This window comes from Leptosomus discolor, chromosome 3, assembly GCF_034619465.1.
Source record: "Leptosomus discolor isolate bLepDis1 chromosome 3, bLepDis1.hap2, whole genome shotgun sequence".
NCBI classification, from domain to species: domain Eukaryota; kingdom Metazoa; phylum Chordata; class Aves; order Leptosomiformes; family Leptosomidae; genus Leptosomus; species Leptosomus discolor.
This window is the reverse complement of record NC_141393.1, coordinates 85,950,258-85,969,243: the sequence shown is the minus strand read 5'-3', so window position 1 is coordinate 85,969,243 and position 18,986 is coordinate 85,950,258. Positions and strand designations below refer to the sequence as shown.

Here is an 18,986-nt window from a genome sequence, read left to right as displayed (position 1 = left end):
AGCTACTAAATGAGTCCCCAGATACGTTTTTAAAGGATTGTTATATGGTTTTGACTGTTAGAAGCACTTGATGAGGCAGCAGCTAGGCCAATTTACCCCACCTACGCTACCTTCTGTTCTTTCCATTTCTGTTGGCTTGTGTCCCAAAAATATTGGATGTCTTCCTGAAACGTTTTCAAAGCTGTGTGTTGTTTTCAGCTCAATTTACTATTGATTAAATTGACATTTTATTTGAAGAGGATAATCCTACACAAACAACATTTCCAAATGCACAACCTCAGGATAACTCTGGATATTGTATTTTCTTCTCTGTTGAGTATCATAGTAGCTGTTCTTCAAACACAAACCTCAGGGTTATGCATTATATCTATTTCTTGGTAAAATGGATTATCAGTGATACTCTAATAGATTTAGGTTTTTACTGGAATTATGCTGAAATTCTGTTTTCCATGCCTGAGAATGTGTGTTTAGGCTGCTCAAGTTGGGGCTGTAAGGAGATGAAAGTGTGACAGCTACTGTTTTGGCTAGCACGTTCAGATCAGAAATTGGATTTGTGGAATTAAGACCACAAATTGCAGCATCTTGTAACCAAGCTGCAAGAATTCTCATCATCTCTGTCTTGGCGTGGAAGAATACCTGTCATGCCGGCTTGCTGGAGCTAACTAGGAAGGAGTTTCCAGATCACTGCTGTGCTTTAGTTTAATTTTTGAATTTGCACATCCTGAATTTCCAGTTATGAAGGGCTGTAGGTATTCTGACCAAATTAAAAATTCAGATATTCACAAACAGTTTAACTTAGTCCGAACTTTTGACTTAGCTTTGAAGTAGACCTTTTTCTCTCAAACTTCCTTGATTTATTATTAAACTGTCGGAATTTGGTTAGGGTTGATTTTTCCTTTTTTTAAAACAATGAAAACCCCGGGAAGAACTTGCCCCTCAGCTTGTTCACCATGTGCACATGTTGCTGCTGCAATTCTGGAGTCGGAGGGAGCTCCTGTATGTCATAAAGGTGTCAAGGGTGTCATGGCTTCTTTAGTTTAACTGAACAGCTGATGAACAGAGGCTAATAGAGAAGATATGCAAGATTAGTTCTTCAAAAATGCCCTTTAATAATCCAAATCATCCAGTTTACATATTAATCGAGCTAAATATGATCATGGGTACATTATTGCATTGCTAAACATAAATTTGTTTATATTTATGACTCTTCTATGTTAACAGTCAGCCAGGCCACAGTGACTTGATAATATTTCATTATTGTGAGACCAGAGCTTAGTATATCCTACCAAGAAATCTCATCATCCAAAGTCAAGGTGTCCTCATCTCCAGCCTAATCTATTCCTCTTTCACAAATTAACACATCTCCAGGTTTTATTATTACGCAGTTAACACAATACAAATGCTTCTTTTCACGTCAAAGGCAGATTGAACTTCTATTCTCCCAGTGCTTATGAACAAATTTCATAAGCATCCTAAAGTCAAAGTGGCCTGATTCCTTTCTCCTTAATCCATTACAATAGCTAAAAGTTTCACATTGTAAACAGTGTCCCATGGCAAAGAGCCTGCCTCACAACCCACAGCACATTGTGTTTGCACGTGCCTCCCTTTAACAGTGAGAAAAACCTGCCACTGCAACTTTCATTTTTAGTCCTACTTTTCCACATCAAACACTAAGTTGTGTTTTTAACATCATTTAGTGCACTTGTCAGCCAGAAACAAGGGAAACAATTGACATGTCACCAGCCAACACCTTCTATACCACAAGAAAACATCCTGCAGTTCCCTGCTAATCAGGGAACCCCAGTTTGGAAATAGTTTCATTTTCTGTAATACCTTCAATTCGCAGGATCCATCTGCTGTTTCTAGGGAGGATCATGAGGCTGTTAGAGGTATATAGCATTTGTGGAAACAGTAAAGAGAGAGCACAAGAGATTTGTGGGTGATGGAAATAGTTTGGTGTGTTGTGCCAGACTATTATGATGCTGAGACAGACTCAGGTTCCTCAGCCAAATATTCCTTCAGTTCCTCAAAGAAACATGAACTCTTGCTTGCAATATTAGGTTGAACAGAGGTCTGTTTCAGCATGTTCCCAGCAAAAATTCTGGAAGGAAACCGAGTTCAACTCATATTTTAAAATGTGCTGAGTGGATTGTAACCATGTCTATTTTAGTTTAATCCTAAAATACTGTCCTTATGTACAGTGTATGCTACTAATGCTTAGTAAGATTGCAACAGATTTCTGGTCTGTCAAGACTTTAATGAGCTTTCTATTTCTACTCTTTGATGTACCATCTTTTTAGATAATTAGTGGGACTTTTCAGTAGTTTCATCCTAGTGGTGCTCAAGTTTTAAAGGAGGTTAGGAGAAGCAGCTAACAGGTATGTGCTGCAGTCACTTCTCTACTGCAGAAGAGCTCTGGTCCTGCACCACTCATGTTGGAGCTTCATCCCTGACTTCACTGAGTGCAGGTACAAAGCCCACAACATTGGTATTGACAAATGTTTTATTATTGGTTCATGGAAGAAACAAGAATTGCCTGTAAATAACTTCCAACAAACAAGTTTTATTTTGCAATGAAGCATTTTTTTATTCTACAGCAGTACAAAATACCCTCTGATATGGGCTATCCACTCTGTAGAATTAACCTTGCGTGTGGTGTTATGAATCTGGGGGACATACATTCTTTCTGGGAGTCTTCGTTAGTGAAGCGTTTGAATTCAGGGTGGTGAACGCTCATCCACTTTGAATTGCTGTACCTAAATAATATTCATTACCAGACATTCACAATTTTTCATTACTGCATTTTACTTGATACTTTCCTAGAGGGAGCGTAAAGCTAGCAGCTTCTTCCAGTACTTCACTAATATTTTGGTATAAGTATTGAGTCAAGTGAAAGGATTTAAAGAAACATTAGGTAATTACTAAATGTGGCATTTTCGTACATACCTCAATCCAGGTAAGTGGTTCTAAAGCCGTCTATGTCTTTGCCATGCATTAGAAATATAATGCAATATGATATAACAACGTTTAATTGGTAATGACAGCAAAAACTATAGTCTTCATTAAAGCAGCAGAGCTAATTCTGGTCTGATGAAGTGCACTGAACAGCCCTAAATAGGTTTTAATTAGCTGGCACCAAAGCTGTACCACCCTTAGGGAGGGTAAAATTAATGAAAACTAGTAGCAAATAGATCAGTGCTGCTGGATGTTATTGCCTTAGGTGAAGGTGATGAGGAGGAAGAAAGGAGTGTCTTTTAAGAATCATTTAGAATACAGTCTGTATTAAAAGTCACTTTCAAAAAGCAGTAATGAAATAAATCTGTGCTAATATCAGTGAAACAGTCTCATGTCATCCAGACTGCAGACTCCATTTGTGTTTGTACTACAAACATCTCAGGCTAACCACTCAGCATGTGCGTCTGAGTAGTGCCTCCGCTGGCTCATCTCCACACCCCTCTTGGGGCTGACGCTGTGATCAGATGGCTCCTGTCCCACCGCACGCGGGGGACGTCCAGCCCCAGCATGCAGCCAGTGATGCAAGTGCTGATACCACTCAAAGCACAGCTTAACCTGGTGTTTGTAGAAACTCTTCTTGTGAATAACTACCGAAAAGAGCCTGCTGAGCTTTGCTGAGGCAGTGTATTCTGAGATCCTAAAATTGCTGTTAAGAGACATGAGATAATGTTCTGAAACCCAGCCACTTTAGTAGACAATTGACTTTCCACACATGCTGTCTTAACTCTGACAACACCCATCCCATACCCAAACAATTCAGTTCAACAGCATTTTATGGAGAATATTAGCTATACAAGCATGTCTACAGGAGGCAGGTTACTGGGCCACATTTGCAGTCAGATGACTGTTTCTGAAGGATTTTTGTTAATATCTTGGACAATTCTGAAGAAACTACATTGCTTTTGTGCTTCTCTACCAGAAGTTCATAGTTGCCTCTGTTCATGCCGGATGGTGCTATGTGTTGGGTTGTGAGGCAGGAAGATGGATCATTCTGATCACTGACTTTTGCACCAAGATTCAAAATTTGTGAGTGTGCTTAACCTGCTATTTTACTCAGTTCTGCTCACTAATTATTTATGACTTTGGCAATATACGAGATCTATATTCTATCTCCATCATTTAGAGCTAGCAAATTATATTCATCTAAAGTTCAGGTTGACACTGTTAGACAACTGCAGTCATCACAGCTTCACCTCAGCTAATATGTGGGTTTTGATGTGTCTGACTAATCTACATGAAGTTGTAGTCTAGCAAAAATATCATTGGAATGAATAAATGAAATTACATTCCCTGAGGCTCAAGTAGCTGCAACTTCTATTGTTTGGTGATATTGCCTGTGAATTGAGTAGCAAAGCTGTCAGGGGCCAGAATGTCAGAGTTTTATGCCACAGTTCTGGTTGTTGGCTTGAATGAAATATTATAGTTTTGCTATTTTTGTTTTTGCACTTGCTTACATATATGTATTAGTTTCCCTATCAAGGCAATTCAGAGAAAATAGAACAATCTTAGCTGGTGTTAGGTAATATTTGCAGAAAGCTGTTTTTCATTGGGAAGCTGTAAACATTGACACTGGATATGGCTCAGAGTTAGATTTTGGGACTTGGGAAGTACTTCCCATCGCTTTGTATTAACATGCTTTTTCTAAAATAAAATAAATTCTGGAAGATGAGTAAAAGTTCATTTCATTTTGTAAGGAAAATGAGCAGAGTTAGGGACTATCAGCATCTTTAAATTATGGAACTCTTGGAAGAAAATAATGGAAAAACTGATTCAAACTGACAGAGGAAGTGTGAAATGCCTCTTGAAACATTTTTAAGGACAAAAATGAATTGTAGTTTACATTTTGATACAGTCTTTATCATGATGATGTAGTGTGTGCTGCTGCACCAGTAAAGCCAGCAAAAAGTTCTCAACTGCCTCTGAGCATCACAGCAAACCCCAAAATATGCATCTGATAGAGTGGCCGTTTTTCAAGTGCTTGACAGTGGATCTTTCTTGAACCATTGCTTGGCACTTCCATTCTTTCTTTTTATAAAGTAATTCCTTCAAAAAATGCTAATGGATTTGTCCATGTTAATTCATAGAGGGTTTAAATAGCTTCGTTGTCAGCTAAGACTGCCTTATTACCTGAAAAAACAAGGGTCTAAAGCATGAGACCTTAATGAAATAAATAGATTTTTCATTATAAAACACTTAAAACCTCAGCTTCTATTGCTGTTTGTGGTCAATCACTGGACTGCTAACAACTGTTTTGGGGTTTATATTCTCTCTTCCTAGTAAAAGACCAGTTGTTCTGAGTGTCCTAGATTTATTCCCTGCAGCCCATTAGTAACTTCATTTATATGTCTTTATGAAGATTTTCCTAATTAAAATGAACATTTTTCCATATTAGACGGATGGAACTGAATAGAGGAAGTCTGGGTTTTGTTAACATGCCAGTAAACGCTGTACAAAGCACCAGCATTTCCATTAAGAAACACTGCTCCTACTACGTTACTCTAATTACATAGTGAACTGAAACTCTAGTAAAAATATCAATACTAGCTAATATTTTGTGGTAAAGCTGTGGCTGCATATAGATTGGTGTGGGTTCAGAGACCTGTTGATTCTGTGGTGAATGCTGACTTTATCCATGGAGTTCTTTTTACCTAATGATTTATGTCAAGAAATACATAATCAGGATCTACTTTATCTTTTTTATCCATTTTCACATGTTCTTTGAATTAATCAAACACCTATTGCTTTTAATTTATCACATCTTCTTTAAGTGCAAATGATTCTGCTTTCTGCTCCTGACAAGCTGTATGTTAAATCTTTATACAGTGTTTGGTGTTGTCCTAATTACACACACACCTTTGCTATCCTTTAAATATTCTGCAGCTTTTATGGTCATGAGAGTATTGCTGATGTCTCTCATGAGCAACACTGGGATTGCACCTGTAGGTGAGATTCTGCTTTGCATCCTGTGAACAAACACCTTTTGAAAGGATTGTGTAAGTCAGTGATTCATATGCTAGCAATCCTGGTAGCACTGTGGACCACAGTGGTTCCAGTTTTGCTGCTGGTGGTGAAGATATTTTATGGTTACAAAAGCAGAAGTCTTGGAGGGAAAAATTAGCAGAGGCATAAATTTTGAATGAAGCCTTTCATGTTCATAGAAGCTTCACTAGATCATCTTCCATAGTTTAACATTTTTGATTTTTCAGATCACAATGTTTAAAATAGACCTTGATTTTCCTAAAGGAGCTTAAAATTGTAAAGGAACAGAATAAATTTTTTAAAAATAAATAAATTAATCTATTGTTTTAACTCACCTTTGCTGCCAGCTGTTTTAAAAACACAGAGTGATTACTATTGAAGTCTCTACTTATCACGAGTTGTCACACAGCAATGCTTTTCTAAGATATATTAAATAGGTTAGAAAATAAATGCAATGTTGCTATTACTTTGTTCTGGTACCTGTCCGTTACTGATAACTGTGGGCTTTCTAATGGAAGCTCCCTAAAGTGCATTGCGCAGTATTTACAGTGTTTAGCAAAAGACAATGTATTGCAATCAAACTGCATGAGATGCACTGGGAGATTTTGTGCATAGAGTTACTGCTCGAGTGAGGATAGCAACTTTAGGAGGGAGGGAATAAAACACTACAGTGATTTGTTGCTTCAGACAGACAAGAGTTTCCTGTACACCTGCCCACCCACTAGCTAGTAAAACTAACTAGAAAAGACTTTATAAGAAAAGGAATATGAGAACTAATTTCAAATATCTTACTGAATGATGTCTAGAAAAGATTGTCTTCCCAAAGCTTTGAACAAGTAGGCAACACAGCAAAAGTAAAACTGTTTGGAAGTAGAAACAGTTTAGCCTGAAATGAAGTTGGAGTATTTTACCTTAAAATGTAGAAAGATTAGTAAGCAAATAGTGCACTGAGAATTCAATCAAGCCTGTGTGAGACCTCATACAAATAGATGTGAGGAAACTGGGGGAAATGGTGAAATTTTGTGTCATATTAAATTAATTTAGAACTCACTGTTAACTAGGCCCTTGCTTATGCACATCTTCAGTATGTACTTTTACCATATGAAAACAAAACAGATGTTCTACATTGTTTTATTTATATGTCTGTTATCAAGTATCCCTTATAAAGAATTCAGGCTGCAATTTCAGAACAGTGACACTGTACAGATATATATATATATGTGCACGCATGGATTTATAGCACACATCTTTGAAGGCGGCTCAGGATTCACAGCCACGCTTCTCAGAGAACTTGATGTGCTATTGGGATATGCTACAGCCTGTGTTTAGAAAACAGTTGCTGACTACATCCTGTGCAGTTCCTGTGATACTCAAATTCTCTGAGCTTTTAACAGTGAGGCAGCTATGCATTTAAAGAGTAACATGCACAAGAGCAGCATGTACAATTTTTCTCAGGCATTCATGTCTTCAGCAGGTTTTGGAAGCTATAACAGTTTAGAAAAACATAACTACAACTCTGGGCATTTATTATGAATCTTGAGGAGTGTGCTCACATAGTTTGTCTGACACCTTGGATACTGATCCACATGTAGCTTATTTTGGGTGTGAAGGGGAATAGTTTTTTTACACAGATGTTCAAAGATTCAGCCATTCTGTTTTCAAGATTTTGTAAGGAATTCCTGTTTGCAATAGCATTCAGTACAGTTGGGACCACATACCAGAGACACAACTCATCTCAGAACCTGAGCAACCCTAGCCAATAATTTAGTATTCAGTAAACATGCAACTGCAATAGAAGAAGAGGTTTCCAAATGCCCGTATTTGCTCTTTGCAAGTTTGCTCTTACTATCCCATTCTGATCTTTGGAGGCTTCTTTTTCTTTGTTTCTATTTTTAAAAGTGAGTCATCCGAGCAAGCATATCCTGTCTGCTACGGCCATACTGGTTACAGAAAGGAGGCTTGAACTCCCTGTCAAACATTCTCTACATGACTCATTAGAACTTCCAAAGTACAGGATTTATCATAGAACGGTTTGGGTTGGAAGGGACTTTAAAGACCATCCAGTTCCAACCCCCCTGCCATGGCAGGGACATCTTCCACTAGACCAGGTTGCTCCAAGCCCCAAGTCTCCCCGCAGCCTCCTTTTCTTAAGACTAAACAGCCCCAGTTCCCTCAGCCGCTCTCCATAAGACTCATTCTCTAGGCCTTTCACCAGCTCCATTGCCCTTCTCTGCATTCTCTCCAGCACCTCAATGTCTTTGTTGTATTGAGGTGCCCAGAACTGCACGCAGTACTCGAGCTGTGGCCTCACCAGTGCCGAGTACAGGGGGACAATCCCCTCCCTCGACTGGGAGTGCTAGCCACACTTCTCCTGATGCAGCCCAGGATGCCGTTGGCTTTCTGGGCCGCGAGCGCACGTTGCCGACTCATACTCAGTCTTTCACCCACCAGCACCCCCAAGTCCTTCTCGGCAGGGCTGCTCTCCATGCACTCATCCCCCAGCCTGTGTCTGTGCTTGGGACTGCCCTGACCCAGGTGCAGGACCTTGCCCTTGGCCTTGTTGAACCTCATGAGGTTTGCCCGGGCCCATCTCTCCAGCCTGCCCAGGTCCCTCTGGATGGCCTCCCGTCCCTCCAGCATCGACCGCACCACACAGCTTGGTGTCATCGGCAAACTTGCTGAGGGCGCCCGCAATGCCACTGTCCGTGTTGCCAACAAAGATGTTAAACACCAGCAGTCCCAACACCGACCCTTGAGGAACGCCCCTCGTCACTGGTCTGCAATTGGACGTTGAACCATTTACCGTGAGCCTTTGAGTGCGACCGTCCAGCCAATTCCTTATCCACTGAGTGGTCCATCCATCAAATCCATGTCTCTCCAGTTTAGAGACAAGGATGTTGGGCGGGACGGTGTCCAATGCTTTGCACAAGTCCACGAGATGATGTCGGTTGCTCTTCCTTTATCCACCAATGCTGTAACCCTGTCATAGAAAGCCACCAAATTTATCAAGCACGATTTGTCCTTAGTGAAGCCGTGTTGGGTGTCACCAATCACCTCCTTATTTTCTGCAAAACTTCAAAAATTGCTGCAGATGATGTCACTAGTGTAGAATAAAACAGAGAAAGGAAAGAAAGTGGCAGCAGATTAAATTGTAAGAAACAAACAGCATGCTTCTATCTTAACAATAAAAACAGTGATAAATGTCAGAAATATGTGCTCTGTGTTCAGTTTGCTCTCCATATGTTGTTTTGGAGTTTTTCTTGAAATGATGCTAGTGCTCCTGTCTCTGAAGAGCATCCCAAACATTTTCTGTGGGGGCATTTCCAAAAAAATTGCAGATGTCACTTAAGCCTCAAAATGCTTTTGTGAGGGAAGGAATATTTATCCCCTATTTACAACTTGACTTCCCTGAGAAAAGGACAAGCAGAAAAAGGGGGGAAGTAGGAGCTACTGCTGTACAGAAATTCATGCCCATAGGGCTTTTTGAATGTCATATGCTTACCATGAAGGCATTTCAATCTCTTACAGTGCTAATTTTTGGTTAGAATGGCCTGGAACTGCAAAATGGAACCAGTTGCTGCTGCTCTATAACCTGTTTTCAACCAAACACGGTAATGTTCCAGCACTTCCTTCTACGTGAAGTAGCAGTAGTCTCTTGACTTTCTACAATCAATCAAAACATTAAGGCAAGAAAATAATCTGAAGAGTATTTACAGAGCAGTGTTCCTGTAAAAGAAGAATTTTTGTTTCATTTCTTTCCAGTATTACTTGTTTTCCTATCCTGTATCTATCCGTCTTAGCGTTGTTTCCACACCTTCCTCCGGTCCCGTTAAGAAATGTGACTAGTGTTTGTCATGTGTAGCTTTCTCTTTTATCAGGGGAAAATTGTATCTTTGCTGGAGCTTAGTGGCTGTGGTTTTTTGCTCTCTCTGTCTGTGCTGCTCTGATTTTGTATTAGTGATGACACTGTTGAAAGGTGTTTCATATTTGGAGTAGGAGAAAGCAATGGTGCTTAACTCCTCTGGGCTTATGTCATGGTCTCAAATTGCCTTTATCTCCTCTTCCAAGAAAGAACAGTGTTGAACAGAGTTGGATTTCAGCTCCACTGTACAGATCCTGCCAGGGACTCTCAGCTGCAGTAGCGTCCCAGAGCCGTCTCACTCCTCGAGGTATTTTGGGTCTCGCTCATGGAGTGCCTTACGGATATGAAACTTCATTTAATTTTATATAGAATATCTGCAAGCTTTATGTACTGCTTAGACCTGCCTAAGCACTGGTGCCTTCCTGCCAAGCTACACTGCTTTGCTTGGTTAGGAGAAAGGCAATGAATGGTTGAGTAACTACGTCCAGTTCGTTGTTTAGCAGTGGGAAATAGAGTATTTCAGGCAACATTTCTGGATATGGTTTAGGATGGTACTCGGGGATGATAAATTCAGGGAAGACTTATTCCAGTTTCACCTCCAAGCTTTTAATTCTGGATCACTTAAAAGTTTTCCTCTGTTTTTGAAGTAATAACCACTGGTTTCATATGTATTTGACCAGCTTCAGGATAGCAGTAGCAAGAGCAGCTCCACATGTTTTCCTTAAAGAACTTCTGTGTACCAGAACTGAGGCTGACATAAAATATACATATTTTCTTCATTATTACTTTACATTTTTCCCTGAGGCTATCATACTGATTTCAAAACCATTGTCACCATTGTACTAAAATGGTGGCTTTAATACATTGATCTCTGTGGGTAGATTATAATAGAAAGTTTCAAAATCATTGCCTACTAATACGAGAGGTGGAAGTATGTATAGTATTATATTGTTTGTAATGTAACCATTAAAATCACAATTATGTGGTAATGAAAAGACTCATTATGCTTTAGTTTACCTTTATATAATGTTAATAGCTAATGAAAACAGGGAAGATTATATGTGATTACATTTTACAATACTATTGCACTTCCTGTAAAGAGAACATTTAGCAGAGGATTGTAGACTCGCATGCTTCAGTAAGGTTTGTGTCCACTCTCCATGTACTTCAAAATATGACTATTTTAAAATCAATGGTTACCAGTTCTTTTTTATCAAATGGTACGTATAGTCTTCACAAAGAACATTTTTGAAATTAAGTTATTGGAGGTAGTCAAATCTTGCAGCATGGCTGCATTGAACAAAAATCTAAAAATAATTTTAGGTTTCATGTGTTAGGAAAAAGAAGGTAGCTTGACTCTGAGGCTGTAGACTACCATCTCTCTTTAGGTGAATGAGAAATGTTGTGTTCATTATCATCTGTGGCAATTTTGGTATAGTATTGACTACTGCCAAGTAGTATTGTCAGGGACATGAACAAGTTCCTTTTCTATTGTATCCAGAGGTGGAACATGGAAGAAAAAATAGAAAAACAGTGCTTTGACAGGGATAGAGAAGCCTCTTATTTTGTATGTTGGGATACTGAGCTCAAAGTTAAAAGTGCTTAGTTCAGGAATGCGTAGGAGAGCTCCCAAATTCTCTTAATGGCAAGAACATTAATTAGAATTAAGACATTTTGGTATTTGCATATCCAGATCAGACTACACTGATTTTAAATATGCAGTAAGATTGTCCTCCAGTTTTCAATACTTTACATATTTTCTAAACATATTGATGTAGCTGAATGTTACTCGTGGAGGTGGGAATTACATCATCGGATCCATTTCACTCCAAAACAAAATTAACAGATATGAACTAAGCAGTTATGAACTAGGCATTAAAAATACAATTGCATTGATTTTTCTAGGTATTATGCCAAATGACATCAATAGAAAACGTCTTTGGTCTAACAGTGTGATATTTAATTAGTTTATGTTAATTGCCTACATTTCAGAAACAAATGGCTTGATTTCTTTATTCAATGAATGAAGGAATGGCTTGGCCTTCTGCCATTCCTCCACTGCCCAGTGTCCTACCCCCCTGTATACACGGGGCGTGCTCTGGACCTGACTGGGAGGTATAAAGATGGAGACAGAAGGGGGTGAGGAGCGTCACAGATACAGCTGGCAGCCTCACCACTGCCAGAAGTCCACAGCAGCCTGGCCTCCCCGCCAAGGAGTTATAGAAGCCATTCTCGCCAAGGGGAGGGGATTGGGGACTTCCACCTTTCTACCACATCCCTGCTGCTCTTGCCTGTAGCCCATGGGAAGGCTAAGGCATCTCCAGGCTGCTGGAGTGGGAGCGCTACGGAAGAGAGTAAGGCTGGAGGCCAGCTGAGTTATTTGGTGCATCCACCTAAAGGATTGTCTCCTTGGAGGTCACAGTTCTTGTGTCTTTGCAGAGGTAGGCTTTAATTTTCTGTTCCAGTGAGCTAAATGGTGGGTTGAATTTGTGAGCCACAGTGTAAATAGTTGTTTGGTGGTGTTCAGAGCCTGGTTACTGTCTGAGTCTTTGTTCAGATGCCAGGAGAGCTCAGTACATACTAAGGCATACGTTGTCTGTGCGGCCTGAGGCCTGGCCCCAGGCAATTCCTGAAGCATTTCAACTTTTGTGCCTTCTCCTTACACCCATCTCGGGCTCTTTCATTTGGATTAGCTGACTCAAATCACAGGCTGTAATGTTGTCACTGTACTTCGGTCACAAACTCTTCCTTGTTCATGTTCCTCTTTAATGGGATACTGGTTTCCATTTGGCATGTTTCTTTCTTCCCTTCAAATATTTTTTTCCTTCTCTATCATTACTTTACTGGTATTTACCTCATTGATTTCCTACCTCTTTGTTTGTAACTGTATCATCTATATAGTTTTCTTCTTTTGTCCTTTTATTGTGAAACATATTGCCTTGAACACACCTCCTGTTTTCAACACCATCTCTTTTAAAACATCTCACAGACCTGCAAAGTATCTGATGAAGAACAGTTCTCCCCTCTGTGCCCTTGCCCCTGAGCTTGCTCTTCGACTTGAATCCTGGAGCAGAACACCTGAATGTCTGGTCTGGAATTGCAGATCCCAACTCAGTACATCTAGTACTTAGAAACAAACCATCACAGTGGGATAGAGAAGCTGTGCATGATTATTTATTGATGATTGTTGGTTACAGGAATTAAAACAGCAGGGAGCTCAGATTTTGATCAGAAGCCAAGTGATTTTTCTGTACAGTTTTTATTGTAAAATGTGAATATAATATAAACCCATTGTGCTCGTGCTGTTAAATGCTAAGCTCTGGCATGACCTGCTGTATGAACAATGCGTGTCCCCCGTTACACGAGTGTGTAGCTCTATGCGCATGTCGGTGCTCAAGTGTACCAAACACCCAGCACAGCGTGATTCCGGTGTGAAATACAAAGGGATCTGGTATGGGTCTGCCCGACTGGAGCTAGGACAGCCTTTCTGTGAGCTTCCAGCATGAGAGGTGTTCACACAGCGACTCACTTCATGTGTTCTGTAGTGTTAGCATTAAGCAAGGTCCTTGTGGTTTGATTTGGCTTTTTCCAAGTACTTTTCAGTTATGACAGTACAAGATAGCCAGACCGGCAGTGACTTTTAGGTCTTTATGTGCTACAGATATAATTTATTCACTTTTAGTTTTTGTAACATCCCCAACTGCTAGGAGAATTGATGTTTAATATGTTTCTAAATCAGTAAAACTAAAGTATAAATAAATAATGCCTGGTTTATTAGTCCAGGTGTTTTCAGCATTGCCGAAAGTGGTTTGATGACAGTCACCAGCATGAGCAGTGGAAAAAATCCTGATTTCTCAGTGATTATTATCATTATAATAAACCATAATTGAAAGATTACAAAAATTGATTCTTTTAAAAATTAATGTTGCATGAGTGAGCAGGCTCTGTGGCATTCAGATTTTTTTCAGTGTTACTTGGAAGGAAAATGGCTTCGTTTATTTCCTGGCAGAGAACTGCTGATTTTCAAACAATCACATTAGAGAAAACAGTCCCAGAGGGTTACAGGAGACAACAGACCTATGTCATTATGCTTCACCCTTTCCTGATGGGTTCGGAGAAGAGCCAGAAACAAAGGAAAGTTACATTCATTATTGAGAGAGCCTTGGGAAAATCTGTTTGGCCAAGCAATTTTGCATGAAACAAGTGAGGAAATATTTGACTGCAGTGAACATAAACTCCTTCCATCAATATGCAATTTTCTGGATCCATTTGCCCAAATGATTATTAAGAACAGTTTCTAAATTTGTGGTGCTTTACAACTTCAAAGGGCTGTGAAAGCATTAACTAGTTAAAAGGATGCAAGTGCTTTTTAATAAAAAGTAATAAAAAAAGAAAGACCAAAGTCAGTTGTCAGACAGTTTAAAGTTCAAAGTGTTGAAAACAGCAGGAAATTTGAGGACCTGGAATACCAATCATACAGTACCATCCGCCCCAATCAGGAAAGTGGAAACCACAAATTTATCTTTGATGATTTCCTGTAAATATGCCCTTTGAGGACAGATTGCCCTGCCCAGTCTCGTGAAAAAAAGCTGGGAGTTACATCTCTTCTCACCACAAAATACGGATCTCAGCAAGCCCTGGTTTTCCATTTCCAAAGTCATTCCTCAGGTGCAAAAGTCTGAGCAAAAACATAGTGAAATATTGTTGCAAAAACGCTGGTTAGCATCCTTCAAACCTGGTCAGTTTAGCCGGAAAACAGCTTTCTGAGGGTTTTTTTCCTGGCCATTTTCTTTTATAAGGTCTGCCCAGTTTACCAGACCTTCTGCTACCTAGGGGAAGTGGGTTTGTTGTTTTCTTTCACTTCAGAATACCATGTCTCATTTTCCCCTGGGATGCAGCAGCATAAATAGCTTTGCTCCCCCTAGGAGTGTAGCAGTTGCGCTAAGGGCTGGGGAAGGTACACTTGGGTCTGTCTCTGAGTGCCCCCACCTGCACACTCTGTAAAGACTACATCTGCTTTGTGATATTGTTAGCAGGATGGCTGTTCTGTGTTTTCAGGGAGGCTAGTGCAGACACGGGGGTCTGATCTTACTTCCTCACTACCTCTTTGTAACACTTAGCCTCTCCTGATGTCGTGTTACTGGGTCTGAAGGTCTGGGATCTGGGCTGTGGCCAGCAGTGTTGCATCTTGGTAGCTTGGGGTTTCCAGCCCGTGCCACTTCCCACATTCATGAGACACAAACATCAAAGAAGCCCATGAAACTGAGTTAGCTGTGGCTTATTCTTTTCGCTTATATATCCTGAAGAGAGCCCATACTATTCCATTGCAAAGCTGATGTTTATACACTATTTAACATTGTCCAGGTAGTTTGTAGTCTCTGAAGAAGTTTTCTGTGCTTGAAGTTACACTAGACATATAATCTACCACATTTCGTATCTGTGCTGTTACTTGATGACAATGTCCTACTGGCCGTAAGCAATGTTTTATTAAATAGAGGGACACTTCCCAAGCCCATCTTCCTTCCCAAGATTGAAGTCAGTGTTCTTCCTCCAGTTAGATTTCATCAATAATATTTAGCATTTCATAATGCATATCATCCACAGACCTTAAAGCACCACAGGACATTAAATCAGTTTTAATTTCCCTGTTTTTTCTGCTTGCAAAATTCATGCAGGGAGTCATTTGTCAAGTTGTGCACAGATATCACTCTGCAAGTCTGTGGCAGAGCTATGAAGATATCCTTCAGTCAGGGTTCCCAAATGGCCCCTGATGCACTGCCCTGACATTCAGAAAGCACAAGAGTGTATTCTTGCTTATGGAAGTTAATGCTTACCTGGGAAGATGTCCTCGATGACCACGTGATGACCAAATCCATATCAAGAGCCTTTTTATAAGCGGGCAGAAGTGGAACTTCCTAAGTGAATTCACTAGAAGTTGCACATTTCGTAAAATTCTGTATGACTAGACCCAGCTCTTGTGTCTTGGCCTCTGTGCAAAGATAGGCTTGTATTGCTCAGCTAAGCCCTGTTTAAAGATCACACCGTGCAGGAGGGAGAGGTGATCATTAGATTTGTGAAGTAGTCTTACGAGACACGTCGGAGAACACTGCATCCGAGCAGTTGCATTCCTGGCACTTTCCAGCAGTCAGCACTGCCCATCAAAGAAAACTGCTAAATAGCTCTGCTACATCATTCTTCATTTGCATTAGAAATGGCTCTAAGCAATAACAGGATTACAGCCAAAAAGTGCCAGCACTTTATCATTCATTTATTTGATTTAATATATAGAGGTACCTATTTGAAACAGCATTTACTTTTCTTGAGCTCATCATAAAACCCACTCTGAATGGAAGTGTTTAAGGTAATGATGACTCCGATTAATTCCCTTAGAACAGCATGACTGGAATCAGATACACTATTTCTCTTTTCATTAGGCATTTCTGAGCTGCTATGAGCGATCTTATAGCATGAGAAGAATGAAATTAGCTGAAGAAAATGTGATGAAAATAGTCCACAATACACTGCTATTCTTCTTACTTAACATGGTAAACTGTGAGCTCAGATGTTTTTGCAGTGGCATCCAGATAGAATTCATAGAAACTGATGCAAACTTTCCTGTCAGGAAAGGTGGAAAAGCTGTGCTTGCTGTGTGCTGTAGATTTCCCTTCATCTGCACTGTGATTGAACACTGTTACAGCTTTCTCATCCAGCCATTACCACCTTCTTCCCCTCTCCTCACTGCCACCAAATCCTTGTAAATCCAAACTGAACAGCAGATCCATAACCTGGTTTTCAACATCCCCCACCAAAGTCAGGAGGTCAGATGTTGTGTGGCACTTTTGTTCACAGACAGGATTGCTACATGAGATGGGGCATCAGGAGCTGATTTCTCTCTTCAAAGTGAGGAAGAGGTTTCAATTTATTCTAGGAAATTTGAGAGCTGGCAGCTGAGTTTTGCCAGTGTTTTATTCCTGTTTACATTTCTTGATCATCAGTAACTACTGATAATCAGTGGACATGGCACAAATAGAGGGAAAAACATTTTCCAAAGCACCTCCTTGACCGAATGGGTATTACAACTGAAAATGAAACAGTTCCTTGAGTGATTTAGGCATCATTAGTTATTTTTTTTTCTACTGAAGTATCTGGAATTCCCGTGAAATACCTAGAAAGCAGAATTGTGAACGCTACTGTAGGATGTTTTCATTAGTTGGAGAAGCAGAGATTTTCTGGTACCATTTGTCTAAATCTCTTGTGCTGTTTTTCCTAAACATAATTATGAAGTTCTGAATGATTGCTGTTGTTGCGGGTATATTAGTATTGTAGTATTACTATCTTAGTAGTAAATAAAAGATGGATATGCTGGGAATATACTGAAGATGGAGGTTTTGCAGTATGTCCTGTCCATGTCTAAAAGTAATGTACTCCAATATGACAGCAGAATGATGCATTTAAATATCTAGATACTATATTTTAGGCAGAAAACATTATTCCTAAGGTCTTGGTCTCTCTGCCCATTCATTCCTTTTTAGGCTGCCATGAAGTGTACTTTGAAAGGCTTGGTAATTTTGTGATATGAACATTCCCTACTTTCCGCAACTACAGGCAAAAATTCATCTTGCATGCAGTTGGCCATCTAGTAATAACTAGACTTTCTGTCCCTGTAAACTGGGCTTAGATTCCTGATCTGCTTGGGCAAGTTGTATCCTTCTCACTCTCTGAAAATCTTAGTTTATGTATAAATAGCTTGAGTAATTTGAGCACCCACGAAAGTGACAGACTAATGTCAATACCCCAGAACCAGGTAAAACCTTTTCAGTTTTGTGATTTTGCTTGTCTCCTGAGCAAAGATTGCTGGTCCAACTAACGTAAACTGGTCTTTTACTACATACATGAAGTGCCACAATGAACTATGAGGTTACACCAGTTTGTCTAATCTAGATTTAACCTTAAATCTCTGGGGTAAAAAAATCATATAATAAACCAATGCAGAGGTTTATTGTTTAGTAGTATTTTTAAACAGTTTGAAGAAATATGCAGTAGCTATGCACACAGTTTAGTCATTGCCTTAAAAGTGAAGGACTCCAAAGTGTAACTTGATGTCCGATGGGCAGAAGCAATAAGTCAGAAGGAGTGGGCAGGAAGGCAAGATGATACAGAGAATCTCAGTTGAAAAACTGCCTAGAAAATACTGTTTAAAGTCAATGTTACAAAGTGCATGCTTTTCTTCTGAGGACCAAACCTATTGGTTTTAAATTAAAGGCTGACATAGAAGGTGTATCTACTGTGTCTAATATGCAGTAATTGATTCTTCTAATTCCTAGAGGAACTCTCTCTGTTTAAAGTACAATTGAACTCCAAATTACAAGGTTACAGTCTAAGAAGTTGTATCAGCCTAGCGCTGAGCGGTACCAAATGGGCTGCAGATGCACACAGAAATTTTAGACCCTTTCCACTTCTTTGTTTCGTGCCCTTTGGATGCTAAGTAGTCTGATCAGCAGCCTCCCCACCTTGTACTTAGTACATGCTTTCCTTGTTTACGTTCCTGTGCGTGGCAGCAGAACAGGAGAATTCAAAACGGCATGGTTTGCTTTCATTCAGCCTGGCTTATGGGTTGGGTTTTCTCTTCTGCTTTCTCGTCTGAATCCTAAAAAAACCCACATGTAATATCAAGCCTAATACAATGGTCTGATTTTCATCACTGTTTGAATAAATTTTCAGGAAAAAGTTAGAATTCTGCTAGACCATTACCTTATCTATCAGAGGAAAATTTATTTATAAGCCTCTGTGTGGAAGATTATATGAAGGTAAGTTGTATCTCATCATGTGATCCACACTGTTAGGATTTTAGATCTACTGGTCTTACAGAATCAGTTTTTAGCATTATTAGTGGCTGTAACTTTAGTCGTCATTTCTACAAAAGAGTCTGGCTGCAACTAACAAACTGTGTGTATCTGTATTTATAACGATTGTCTTGATAGTTTCACGTATCCGTTCAATAAAACATCTTCCACTCAGGGGAGACATTTGGGCAGGAATATCTCAGTGACATCCTTGCCATTCCCATTACCATCACTACAAACTCAGGGCAATGTATGTTTTAAAAATTGATTGAGTGTGTATTTACAAC

At 39.7% G+C, this 18,986-nt stretch overlaps 1 protein-coding gene across 2 annotated transcripts in view; it reads left to right on the top strand.

Moving 5' to 3' along the window:
• The window catches only part of ST6GALNAC3 (ST6 N-acetylgalactosaminide alpha-2,6-sialyltransferase 3), a 234,843-nt gene that overhangs the window by 163,035 nt on the left and 52,822 nt on the right, over nt 1–18,986 (top strand). The window lies entirely within an intron of this gene.